Source organism: Schistocerca gregaria, chromosome 4 (genome assembly GCF_023897955.1).
Source record: "Schistocerca gregaria isolate iqSchGreg1 chromosome 4, iqSchGreg1.2, whole genome shotgun sequence".
NCBI classification, from domain to species: Eukaryota; Metazoa; Arthropoda; class Insecta; order Orthoptera; family Acrididae; genus Schistocerca; species Schistocerca gregaria.
This window is the reverse complement of record NC_064923.1, coordinates 298,878,293-298,893,248: the sequence shown is the minus strand read 5'-3', so window position 1 is coordinate 298,893,248 and position 14,956 is coordinate 298,878,293.

The window sequence follows — 14,956 nt, the reverse complement described above, 5'->3', positions numbered from 1 at the left end:
GGTTCCTGGTGTGTCCGCTGTGCCGTGCGTGTGATCATTGCTTGTACAGCCCTCTCGCAGTGTCCGGAGCAAGTATGGTGGGTCTGACACACCGGTGTCAATGTGTTCTTTTTTCCATTTCCAGGAGTGTATAATGAAATGTCAGTTTAACGCATTGATATGCTGCTTAAATGTCGAACCTTGATCTGAGTAAGTTTTTGAAAGGCCTACTCCCTTGTATGCAATAACTCTTTTACGGAATTTGGTTTGTATGTTTGTCGATGTAATTTGAAGAGTTCAGCTTCGAGTTGCGATTGGGTTCTAATATCCATAGCTGGAGCGGGGCTCGAAGGAAGTTAAGGTACAAGTTAGTTCGATAAGCATTTTAACCTTCTGTTTGGGCCAATGATAATCCATCTTTAAAGTGAATACCGTGATTGTTGTTGTTGTGGTCTTCAGTCCTGAGACTGGTTTGATGCAGCTCTCCGTGCCACTCTATCCTGTGCAAGCCTCTTCATCTCACAGTACCTACTGCAACCTACATCCTTCTGAATCTGCTTAGTGTAGTCATCTCTTTGTCTCCCTCTACGATTTTTACCCTCCACGCTGCCCTCCAATACTAAATTGGTGTTACCTTGATGCCTCAGAACATGTCCCCTACCAACCGATCCCTTCTTCTCGTCAAGTTGTGCCACAAAGTTCTCTTCTCCCCATTAGTTATGTGATCTACCCATCTAATCTTCAGCATTCTTCTGTAGCACCACATTTCGAAAGCTTCTATTCTCTTCCTGTCTATTTATCGTCAATGTTTCACTTCCATACATGGCTACACTCCATACAAATACTTTCAGAAGTGACTTAATTGCACTTAAATCTATACTCGACGTTAACAAATTTCTCTTCTTCAGAAACGCTTTCCTTCCCATTGCCAGTCTACATTTTATATCCTGTCTACTTCGACCATCATCAGTTATTTTGCTCCCCAAATAGGAAAACTCGTTTACTCCTTCACTCGGCATCACCCGACTTAATTCGACTACATTCCGTTATCCTGGTTTTGCTTTTATTGAAATTCATCTTATATCCTCCTTTCAAGACACTATCCATTCCGTTCAACTGCTCTTCCAAGTCCTTTGCTGTCTCTGACAGAATTACAATGTCATCGGCGAATCTCAAAGCTTTTAGTTCTTCTCCATGGATTTTAATACCTACTCCGAATTTTTCCTTTGTTTGCTTTACTGCTTGCTCAATATACAGATGAATAACATCGGAGAGAGGTTACAACCCTGCCCTACTCTCTTCCGAACAACTGCTTCCCTTTAATGTGTCTCGACTCTTCTAACTGCCATCTGGTTTCTGTACAAATTGTAAATAGCCTTTCGCTCCCTGTATCTTACCCCTGCCACCTTCAGAATTTGAATGAGAGTATTCCATTCAACATTGTCAAAAGCTTTCTCTAAGTCTACAAATGCTAGGAACGTAGGTTTGCCTTTCCTTAATCTTTCTTCTATGATAAGTCGTAAGGTCAGTATTGCCTCACGTGTTCCAGTATTTCTACGGAATCCAAACTAATATTCCCCGAGGTCGGCTTCTACTAGTTTTTCCTTCGTCTGTAAAGAATTCGCGTTAGTATTTTGCAGCTGTGGCTTATTAAACTGATTGTTCGGTAATTTTCACATCTGGCAACAGCTGCTTTCTTTGGGATTGGAATTATTATGTTCTTCTTGAAGTCTGGGGGTATTTCGCCTGAATCATACATCTTGCTCACCAGATGGTAGAGTTTTGTCAGGCCGTCAGTAGTTCCAATGGATTGTTGTCTACTCACGGGACCTTGTTTCGACTCAGGTCTTTCAGTGCTCTCTCAAACTCTTCACGCAGTATCGTATCTCCCATTTCATCTTCATCTACGTCCTCTTCCATTTCCATAATATTGTCCTCAAGTACATCGCACTTGTACAGACCCTCTATATACTCCTTCCACCTTTCTGCTTTCCCTTCTTTGCTTAGAACTGGGTTTCCATCTGAGCTCTTGATATTCATACAAGTGGTTCTCTTATCTCCAAAGGTCTCTTTAATTTTCCTGTAGGTAGTATCTATCTTACCTCTAGTGACATAAGCCTCTACATCCTTACATTTATCCTCTAGCCATCCCAGCTTAGCCATTTTGCACTTCCTGTTGGTCTCATTTTTGAGGCGTTTGTATCCCTTTTTGCCTGCTTCATTTACTGCATTTTTATATTTTCTCCTTTCATCAATTAAATTCAATATTTCTTCTGTTACCCAAGGATTTCTACTAGCCCTCGTCTTTTTACCTACTAGATCTTCTGCTGCCTTCACTACTTCATCCCTCAAAGCTACCCATTCTCCTTTTAAATTATTTCTTTCCCCCATACCTGTTAATTGATCCCTTATGCTCTCCCTGAAACTCTGTACAACCTCTGGTTCTTTCAGTTTATCCAGGTCCCATCTCCTTAAATTCCCACCTTTTTGCAGTTTCTTCAGTTTTAATCTACAGGTCATAACCAATAGATTGTGGTCAGAGTCCACATCTGCCCCTCGAAATGTCTTACAATTTAAAACCTGGTTCCTAAATCTTTGTCTTTCCATTATATAATCTATCTGATACCTTTTAGTATCTCCAGGGTCTTCCATGTATACAACCTTCTTTCATGATTCTTAAAGCAAGTGTTAGCTATGATTAATTGTGCTCTGTGGAAAATTCTACCAGGCGGCTTCCTCTTTCATTTCTCTCCCCCAATCCATATTCACCTACTACGTTTCCTTCTTTCCATTTTCCTACTACTGAATTCCAGTCACCCATGACTATTAAATTTTCGTCACACTTCACTATCTGAATAATTTCTTTTATTTGATCATACATTTCTTCAATTTCTTCGTCATCTGCAGAGTTAGTTGGCATATAATCTTCTATTACCATAGTAGGTGTGGGCTTCGTATCTATCTTGGCCACAATAATGCGTTCACTGTGCTGTTTGTAGTAGCTTACCCGCATTCCTATTTTCCTATTCATTATTAAACCACCTCCTACATTACCCCTATTTGATTTTGTGTTTATAACCCTGTAGTCACCTGACCAGAAGTCTTGTTCCTCCTGCCACCGAACTTCACTAATTCCCACTATACCTAACTTTAACCTGTCCATTTCCCTTTTTAAATTTTCTAACCTACCTGCCCGATTAAGTGATCTGACATTCCACGCTCCGATCCGTAGAACGCCAGGTTTCCTTCTCCTGATAACAACATCCTCTTGAATAGTCCCCACCCGGGGATCCGAATGGGGGACTAGTTTACCTCCGGAATATTTTACCCAAGAGGACGCCATCATCATTTAATCATACAGTAAAGCTGCATGCCCTCGGGCAAAATTACGGCTGTAGTTTCCCCTTGCTTTCAGCCGTTTGCAGTACCAGCACAGCAAGGCCGTTATAGTTTGTGTTACAAGGCCAGATCAGTCAATCATCCAGACTGTTGCCCCTGTAACTACTGAAAAGGCTGCTGCCCCTCTTCACGAACCACACGTTTGTCTGGCCTCTCAACAGATACCTATCCGTTGTGGTTGCACCTACGGTACGGCTACCTGTATCGCTGAGGCACGCAAGCCTCCCCACCAACGGCAAGGTCCATGGTTCATAGGGGGATACCGCCATTAGACGTTTATTTGCGGTGTTACATTTACACGATCATGATTTCGGCTTCAGAATGCCATTATCAAATGTTTTAAGTGTTATCAGTGCCTAGGATCGCATACTGTCGTATTTAAAATACATTATTAGACACATTGTCTAAGGGTCGATATTTCTGGTAAATCCTACTACTTTGTTTTATCACTGAGTATACTCACTCCACTACATCCTGTGGTACAAGTTCATGGTCACCACGTAATAGTATATTAATTACAATATTAACAATAACAGATTTACCAATAAGTTTCCTACTGGCTTTTAGCAGTTGAAACACCCCAGCTTGAGAATGCCGGAAACTAACGCTGCAGCAGTGAGGGTTTGAAAAAGAGACACTTGAATTTATATGGTCCTCAATTGCCTGGAACGAAGAATGAAGAAGCAATCGTATTAAACGTACTGTTTTTCTGGAGTGTCAGTCCAATTATAACTACATTAAGTAATTGACTTATTGCTCGTTTGTCGAATTTGATCACTGAAATCCCACAGAAATTTATGTCAGCAGTACCGAAGGAATCAAACATAGAGATGTGGGCAGATCACGAGACGAGCAAAACAATACACAGTAATGTCACCAAATGAGAACAGGGTTAGAAAACCGTAATCACTGTAAGTATCGATAGCTATGTCAACGATAGAACGAAAGTGTAAAATAGTTATAACAGTGTCACAAATGTTCACCGCTGCATTTCATTTTATTAAAAACATATCTTTATGATGTCCTGCATTTCATTTTATTAAAAACATATCTTTATGATGTTTTAGTATGACCGCACTCCGTGCACAAAACGTCAAAACAACTGATGACTCGTTATTATCCCTTAGTAAATATCAACTTGCCCGTAGCGTTGACTTGCATCAAGGTTTTCAAGGCTGTTACAATATTACCATAGAAACCTAATCAAGTAAAGCACTGAATTCTTGGAAACTGAGTCTGAATTTTAGACTGTTTCGTATTTTACCCTTTTCTGGCAACATCTGCATTAATGATTGATAAAATGCGACGAAGCCGACAGTGTCATACGATACTGATACTGCGGGCAATGCTTGCTGCATTAGATTATATGTAGAACACTGCACATTTCCTATAACTACTACCGCAAAACATCACTCGTGGGAGCAGATGTAGTTGGTCACAGCTGAGTAACAGCCAGAAATGAAACTCAGGGGAGGGATTGTGGTGTGCGAGCGTTGCGCCCTGCTGCTATGCGGGCGTCCATAGCGGAGCCGCTCTGAGACAAGAGAACATGTGTCGGATTTATCGCACGGCGTGGCTGTTTGTCAGACCTATATGCGGAGAACCGTAATCAAATACGAGGCCGCGAAGTGCTCTGGAGCGTAAATATTGGGCTATGGCCTCGCATCGCCACGGGCAGGTAGGGGGAGGGGAGGGGGGGATCGCTGCTGTCGGTGGGTGATGTTTACTGTACGGGGCAGGACCTCGTACAGACGAACACTGGACTGTTTATTCTGCTGAAACGCCCGGGGTGTCGATTCAAGGTTTCGCGATATACAGAGCGTGTCAGAATGCGTATGCTAGAGTCGAAAATGCTTCCCCTGTGTTCCTCTCAGCGGATATCTGGCATTCATGCGGCCCGGGGTATAGATTTCTCATTCATGGTGCGATGAAATCGTAACACCTCAGTAACGCTACGGTTAGAATAAGCCATCTTTACTTTCCCTAGGAACTGAAAATATTTCTATAAATTTCATTGTGTATGTAATATCGTCTTATTGCAGTGTAATTTTTACGTAGCTTTATTTTTTTTCATCCACAGTTTACAAAAAATTAAAGAAACGAAGAAAGTGGCTCATTAAAGGCGATTTAGTGCACGTAGTGGTGACGGGTAAATTACCAAATTAACACATTCAACTTGAATGTATACTAATAAGGCATAACGAAAAATACGAGAAGAGTTTCGCAGAACGGTTATGCAGTAACGAAAACTGCATATTTAGTAGAGGATATGTGGTAAGGGTAAGTAACATTGACAAATAACTGATAGAGAGTGAAATGACTGAGAAAAGACAGGTAAAAGACAGGTAAAAAGACGAGGGCTAGTAGAGATCCTTGGGTAACAGAAAAAATACAGAATTTAATTGATGAAAGGAGAAACTATAAAAATGCAGTAAATGAAGCAGGCAAAATGGAACACAAACGTCTCAAAAATGAGATCGACAGGAAGTGCAACATGGCTAAGCAGAGATGACTAGAGGATAAATGTAAGGATCTAGAGGCTTATCTCACTAGCGGTAAGATAGATACTGCCTACAGGAAAATTAAAGAGACCTTTGGAGAAAAGAGATCCATTTGCATGAATATCAAGAGCTCAGATGGAAAACCAGTTCTAAGCAAAGAGGGGAAACCAGAAAGGTGGAAGAAGTATATAGAGGGCCTATACAAGGGCGATGTACTTGAGGACAATATTATGGAAAAAGAAGAGGATGTAGATAAAGATGAAATGGGAAATATGATACTGCGTGAAGAGTTTGACAGAGCACTGCAAGACCAGAGTCGAACAAGGTCCCGTGAGTAGACAACATTCCATTGAAGCTACTGACGGGCTTGGGAGAGGCAGTCCTAACAAAACTCTACCATTTGGTGTGCAAGATGTATGAGACAGGTGAAATACCCTCAGACTTCAAGAAGAATATAGTAATCCCAATCACAAAGAAAGCAGGTGTTTCCAGATGTTAAAATTACCGAACTATCAGTTTAATAAGTCACGGCTGCAAAATACTAACGCGAATTCCTTACAGACGAATGGAAAAACTAGTAGAAGCCGATCTTGGGGAAGATCAGTTTGGATTCCGTAGAAATATTGGTACACGTGAGGAAATACTGACCTTACGACTTATCTTAGAAGAAAGATTAAGGAAAGGCAAACATACGTTTCTAGCGTTCGTAGACTTAGAAAAAGCTTTTGACTCTCTTTCAAATTATGAAGGTGGCAGGGGTAAAATATAGAGAGCGAAAGGCTATTTGCAATTTGTATAGAAACAAAATGTCAGTTATAAGAGGTGAGGGGCATGAAAGGGAAGCAGTGGTTGGGAAGGGAGTGAGACAGGGTTGTAGCCTATCCCCGATGTTTTTCAATCTGTATATTGAGCAAGCAGTAAAGGAAACAAATGAAAAATTCGGAGTAGGTATTAAAATCCATGGAGAAGAAATAAAAAGTTTGAGGTTCGCCGATGACTTTGTAATTCTGTCAGAGACAGCAAAGGACTTGGAAGAGCATTTGAACCGAATGGATGGTGTCTTAAAGGGAGGATATAAAATGAACATCAACAAAAGCAAAACGTGGATAATAGAATGTAGTCGGATGAAGTCGGGTGATGCTGAGGGAATTAGATTAGGAAATGAGACACTTAAAGTAGTAAAGGAGTTTTGCTATTTGGGGAGCAAAATAACTGATGATGGTCGAAGTAGAGAGATATAAAATGTAGACCGGCAATGGGAAGGAAAGCGTTTCTGAAAAAGAGAAATTTGTTAACGTCGAGTATAGATTTAAGTTACAGGAAGTCGTTTCTGAAAGTATTTGTATGGAGTGTAGCCACGTATGGAAGTGAAACGCGGACGATAAATAGTTTAGACACGAAGAGCATAGAAGCTTTCGAAATGTGGTCCTACAGAAGAGTGCTGAAGATTAGATGGGTAGATCACATAACTAATGAGGAGGTGTTGAATAGGATTGGGGAGAAGAGAAGTTTGTGGCACAACTTGACGAGAAGAAGGGATCGGTTGGTAGGACATGTTCTGAGGCATCAAGGGATCACCAATTTAGTACTGGAGGGCAGCGTGGAGGGTAAAAATCGTAGAGGGAGACCAAGAGATGAATACACCCAGCAGATTCAGAAGGATGTAGGTTGCAGTAGGTACTGGGATATGAAGAAGCTTGCACAGGATAGAGTAGCATGAAGAACTGCATCAAACCAGTCTCAGGACTGAAGACTACAACAGCAACAACAACAATAACAACATGACAGGGAATAAGGTTTGTTAATGATAATATGTTGAGACTGTTCAAAGTCTAGTCGCAATGTCAGTTTTTATTCTATGATTGCCCGTTGTGGTTAATTAATCATCATCAGAACATCAAGTGCTCCCAATACGGACTGACGGTAAATTAGTACTTAGGCGGGAATACAACGTTTGTTAGGAGGCACCTACTAATTAGCACACAGGTCTTCATAATAACACTTCTACGACCTTCAGATTTGACAGGAATCTGATGACAATGTTTCAGATGCTAAGTGTTTCGCGATCTTCAGTCTATGGAAAAAAAATTGCCGACTGGGAACATGAAGAAGAAGCAGGAAGCATTTGGAATGAGGTGCTACATAAGACGAAGAAAAAGTTAAAAAGGCATACAAAGTACAAATTAGTGTGACAGTAGAAGGAGTAAGAAGAGAAAAGACTGTTTTGGAAAGCAATTGCCGGGTGTAGTGGCCGTACGGTTTGAGACGCCATGTCACGGATTGCGTGGCCTCCTCCCTCGGGCATGGGTGTGTGTGTTGTTCTAAATTAGTGTAAGTAGTGTGTAAATCTAGGGACCGATAACCTCAGCAGTTTGGTCCCATAGGAATTCACACACATTTGAACATTTTTTAAAAACAGTTAGGAGAACAAAAAACAGGGTAGTGGTGATCGATATAAGTGGTACATGTCAAAGATCGTAAGAGAAGACAACAGACTAACAACTGTGATGTTTAGTGCGCAGATCAGCATATAATAAGACAATACAGAGGACTGCACAAAAGCAATAGAGAGACTTATGATTATTGAATAGGAAAGAAGGCCTTTTGTAGAATTTTTTCATTCGCTGCTCGGTACTTCCACATCTCGTAAACGCAGTTCTGAGAGTGATTTCCCAAATTGCTTCTTCTGGCTTCTGAATGGTGCAGCCGGAAAAAAATGTGCTGATGGTATGAATAAAACTCAACGCCGCCCGAACAGACATTGGAAGGCTCAACGGTACCGACCGGCCGCCGTGTCATCCTCAGCCCAAAGGCGTCATTGGATATGGATATGGAGGGGCATGTTGTCAGCACACCGCTCTACCAGCCGTATGCCAGTTTACGAGACCGTAGCCGCTACTTCTCAATCAAGTAGCTCCTCAGTTTACCTCACAAGGGCTAAGTGCAGCCCGCTGGCCAACAGCGCTCATCAGACCGGATGGTCACCCATCCAAGTGCCATCCCAGCCTGACAGCGCTTAAATTATGTGACCTGCCGGGAACCGGTCTTTCCACTGCGGCAAGGCCGTTGGCTGATGATATGAATAGCTATTGTAAGTGATTGTAGAATGTAATGTTGACTTCGTCTTAAGTACTATTTTTAACTGCAAGAAACTGACGAGTTCCCTCCAATAGGCAGTATACATGTAACAGCACCGAATGGGCATCCTAGTTGAACACCTAACGAATCAGTATCAAAAATGTTGCACCGATCCTGTTACTAGTGACACGCAAGAGCTGACGCCCATATTTATCTATGCTGCTGAGATACACCGAAATAACGACGGAGGATCGGTCTTATTTCGGCAGATTAATTTGTAAAATTTGATGAGTTGTTCTACATTGTTCTACATTTCATGAAAGACATATTCGTATAGTTAAACCACCAGTTGCTACCAACTTTACTAAGTTGCCACTACCTTCAGTCATATGTATGGACCATTTAAGGGCGTGTACTAACTACAGCCATAGTTGTGGCTCCGTAAACTTTCCCGGCGTAGTAATTGATGATATTCGTATCAGGTGTCCAGCCGGAACATAACGTCATCTTGACACAATATTTCGACGGTCCACCCGGTTGCCATCTTCAGGTGCGTAAGCCGTTGCACTAAATCGCCGGATCTGAAATCAAATACGCCGCGGTGGCTCCTTTATACACTGCCTGTAGGTCCATCGCGCGTGCTCGAACATGATTGTCTTCGAGCGCAAGGTACAACAACGCATCGGTGGTGAAAACTCGCGAAAACGATACATAGATATCAAACAGTACTGACAGCTTTTGATGACCGAAGCGAAGACCGTTGTTTTTTAATGCAAAAAAAACTGGTTTCCAACTCTTACTTAAAGGATACCCCTTATCTCTGTTTATAATATTGTCAGATAGCCGGATTTCAATAGCTTCTTTCACGATACAGTCCCAATAACGCGACCGAGGGGAAAACACTTCTGTCTCATCGTAAAACATTTTACATACGTTTATGGTATGGCCAAATGGGAAGGACGTTCTGTATCGTTTCCTAGACCATTTTAATTGTGTGCATCCCAATATTAAGTTCACGATGGAAGTTGATAATGATGGAACATTTCCGTTTTTAGTTCTCTTAGTCTACTTGAGGGATGGTGAGACATTATGAAACAGTGTTTATCGTAAGTCCATGCACACAGGCCGATGTCTTGCTGCATCAAGTTATCTTTAATTGTAGCAACGCAAAGGAGTACTATGTACATTGGTAAAAAGAGCTTATGCCATCTCAGATGCAGTTACTTTGGCATAAGAACTGGATCATCTAAAAGTTGTGTTCAATCAGGATGGTTATACCGACAGTCAGATCCGTCGTGATCTACAGATTTGACCTTCGCGATAACCAACAGAAGGTACAAATAAATCGATGCATTCCTACCTTTCGTGGGAGGTATATCTTCAAAAACAGGAAAAAATTTAAAGAGATTTGAAATTAAAAGTGTATTCCTTCCGCCGGCTATAACTAGAGCACTGCTGGACTCAGTGAAGGCCGATTTGGGTCTGAGGAAGACCGTTGTCTACAAAATTCCCTGCCAGTGCAGGAAAGCCTATATTAGACAAACGATTCGTATCGTCCAGGATCGATGTGTGGAGCACCATCGACACACGCGTTTATTTCAGCCAGAAAAATCTGCGGTTGCGGAACATCGTCTTACTGAATGAGATAAAATGTTCTAATATGGAACACAAGTAGTTGTCCCTTCGTTGCATTTAAGGGACTGTGTAGTGAGAGAAGCTATTGATATCCGGCTATCTGACAATATTATAAACAGAGACAAGGCGTATCCGTTAAGTGAGAGTTGAAACTCTTTTTTGTTAAGATTATAAAACAACGCTCTCTGTTTTGATTGTCGAAAGCTGTCAGTAGTCTCTTATACCGGTTTATCGTTTCCGCGAGTTTTCACCACCGGTGCGCTGTTGTACCTTGCGCTGGCAGTTATGTTCGCGCAAGCGCAATGGATCTACAGGTGGTGTACGTATAAAGCCGCGTACACACCTAGCAACAAATTCACGAGACTTTGAATGGGGACAGTCGTGATGCAGTGTCTCGAGACTGTCGCTAAACAATGTCATGCGTCCACATGTACGAAGCCAGTTGCGATACAGAAATTAGAACGCGATGTCACAAGAAATAGCTGTTTGTTCTGTTTATCTCTGTTTAAATAATTTAATGTTGTTAAGAAGCAAAAAGCGTAAACCTAAACTGTACTGGACGAGGAATTTATTTTCTGGTGGAGTTACTACAGCTTTGAATCTTCTTGAAAAACTGAAGCTACAAGATGTCATTGGTTTCAGAAATTTTGTCAGAATGAGCCCTACCGATTTCGAAACCCTTCTGCAAATGGTTGCAGAAAAGGTTTAAAAAAACACTATATTTAGGGAAACCATTCCACCCTCAGTCAGGCTAGCTATCACCCTCCGGTTCCTTGCTAGCGGCGAATCGTTTTCGAGCTTGATGTACACCTTTCGAGTGTCAAAACAATCAATTTCAAGTATAGTTCCAGGAGTCTGTGAAACCATAATTACTTCGCTGCAAGCGTTTGTATAGGTAAGAAGTAACTCAATTTTTATTTATTACATTTTTTATTTTAATATTAAATTAATTACAGGTATACAATTTTGTCATTTTTTAAATTACATTGATTTGAAATTTTTTTAAAAAAACTCTGTGGTTTGGTCTTCTCTGGTCCCTTCATTTTGAGGAGGAGGTTCCAGATCTTGTCAAGAGATTGAGGGTGTAAAGGAACAGTCTGAAGAGTATGGGTTTTGGTTGTCTGTACTATGGGGTATTTATGGTGAAGAACGGAGTGGAGGTGGAATTGTTTGAGGTGGGCTTAACTGGTTTGAACTAACCTGGGGTGAATATCCTATCGTACTGTACATTCTCATTTCCAATTTTAAGAATATGTAATCATTTTCACGCTGGACTAAGGAAATTTCGATGCGACTTCTACCGCAGTTTCTTAATTTATTAGAGAGTGCTCTCCGTAAACCGCAAATTCATCTCGACTCCTAACAGCCTCTGTTAAAGATTTCATGCAGATTACTGTATCCCTTGCAATATCAACATCGTGATCTGCATTCTTCCTACTTTTGCGTATCGGTGGCCTTATGAATTCTTCTTTTGGTAGAGTGGACTGTCGTTCATCATATCGCTCTTCTTCTGTTCCGTTGTCGTTATCCTCCCAGGGAAAAACCAACAAATTCATTGAACTTATTTTGTTTAACAGCTGTTACTTGTATTTATTGCTTTAGTGTTATTGTGTTTTGTTTAATATTTCAGATGCCAAAATGTAACTCCTAATGGAAAGCAATAGCAGAACAATTCGCAACGAAATGGAAATTTCCTCAGTGTTTAGGTAGTATAGACGGCAAACACATACAGATAGTGGCCCCAGAAAACATTGGCAGCATGTATTTAAATTATAAAGGAAACTTTAGTATTGTGCTTCTTGGAGTACGTGATGCCAATTATAACTTTATATATGCCTATGTCGGACGTCAGGGCCGAATATCGAATGGTGCTGTCTTAAAATTTACATCTTTGTACAAGAAAATGGTGCAAAATAAATTAAATATCCCCCCAGATAAAGCATTGCCAGGCAGATCTACCCCCGTTCCTTATGTATTTGTAGCATATGATGCGTTTACATTATCCACCCATATGATGAAACGTTATCTAGGCCACCGATTGTGTTCAAAATCCGCAGAAAAGATTTTCAACTACAGGCTATGTAGAGCTCGACGCATTATTCAAAACATATTTGGCATTTTAAGTACCAAATTCAGAGTTATGACATGTATTTATCTGCACAACTTCCTAAGAAGAAATTCTGAATCAAGGAAGTTTTATAGGCTCCTCCAGGATCGTTTGATTTAGAAGACATTCACGGAAGTTTGATAGAAGGACAGTTGAGATCTGAATCACCAAATCTCCAGCAGGAGAGGTTTCTTGGCAAAACAATCAACAATATGGGCAATGGCACATATTTGCTGGCTAATTATTTTTTAATTATTTTTCCTTCATTGCCAATGAAAATAATTATCTGGTGTTAATAAAGTTAAAAATAAATTTAAAAGCTTTGGTAAATTACTTTTAAAATACTATAAAAGATACAAATATACAAAATACCTATGGTAAGAGTAAAAAATGACTGCGTAAACTGTTAAATTAAATAAAGTTCACTTACTACAGTATATGTTTCTTCTTCCGCTTTATCACAATCAGTGTCCCGGCTTCCTCTGGATTTCGTTCCTTGTAACAAAAAAGTAATGGTTTGTACCCAAACCAGTTGCACTTTTTGGGGCACGAACCACTTTTTTTTTACTCTGATAACTTTTTATTTTGGTGCCTAAATTTTGATTTTAAATTGTGGTTCTTTTTCTCCATTACATGGTGTGACCTCTGGTAATTTTTAGCTAGAGATTCCATAGCATCACTCCTCATATTTCTGTTTTTATATTCCCTACATGTCACATCCCAAAGACAAGGGCAATCTTAAAAATCCTCAGTTATTTTCATTGTTGTCTCCATTGTGGCCAGGTACAAAATGACACACACACGTCAAAGAACACGTACAAACAGCGAAATGTCGCGCGACATTACATCATGTTACCTGTTTTGACGGGGAACCTGAGACTCGAGACTTTTGTGTAGCGACAGTCTCGTAACACGAGAAAATCTCCCGGAACAACACTGAGACCTATCTCGGGACACGTGTTCCGCGACTTCTGATGCTAGGTGTGTACGCGGCTCAAAGGAGCCGCCGCGACCGTTTTTGTTTCAATTCTGGCTAGTTAGTGCGACGGCCAGGTGGACCACCGAAATATTGTATCAGGATGACGTTATGTTCAAGCTGGAGACCCCACATGAATATCAATAGCCATGGTTAACAGACCGTGATGTGGTGAAACAATTCGTTACACCAACTTCCCCTCTGATGCGTAACAAGTTGTTGACAATATTGACGCATTGTAAATTGTTAAAAATATTGACGCATTCGAATTATTAACACTATTGAAGTATTACAAAGAGTTGACAATATTTAGTTAAATAGGCAATGAATAATGTTTTTATTTCGTGTCACTGTAATGCATGTAATAACGATACTGATGCTTGACTATTTAACATTAAACCACGTTTTTTAATGCATCTGAAACTAAACGGCTGTAACGAATAGTTTTAACACTTTGTGGTCTATTTTCGTTGCTCTTAAGCAGGTGCCAGAAAAAGATCCATGTAGACCTTTAGACCGAAATTGGCAGCAACTTAATTCAGGTTTTGACAGCAACCGATGGTTTACCAACGCTATGTCATCAACAGTATCCAGGCACCTGGCTAAACACGACATACAAGTTCGCGGCACCCTCCATCGATAATGATGGAATTCAATATAGCGTTGGCCCACCCTCAGCCTTGATGACAGCTTCCACTCTCGCAGGCATACGTTCAATCAGGTGCTCAAAGGTTTCTTGGGGAATGGCAGTCCATTCTTCACCGAGTGCTGCACTGAGGAGGGGTATCGATATCGGTCGATGAGGCCTAGCACGAAGTCGGCGTTCCAAAATATCCTAAAGGTGTTCTAATATAATTCAGGTCGGACTCTGTGCCGATCAGTCCATTACAGGGATGTTATTCACGTGTAAGCACTCCGCACACGCCGTGCATTATGAACAGATGCTCGATCGTGTTGAAAGATGCAATTGCCATCCCCCAAGTGCTCTTCAACAGTGGGAAGCAAGAAGGTGCTTAAAACATGTGCTGTGTTAGTGCCACGTAAAACAACAAGGGGTGCAAGCCCCCTCCATGAAAGCACGACCACGCCATAATACCACCGCCTCCGAATTTTACAGTTGGCACTACACTTGCTGGCAGATGACGTTCACCGGGCATTAGCCATACCCACTCCCTGTCATCGGATCGCCACATTGTGTACCGTGATTCGTCACTCCACACAACGTTTTCCACTGTTCTGTCGTCCAATGTCTACGCTCCTTACACTAATCGAGGCTTCATT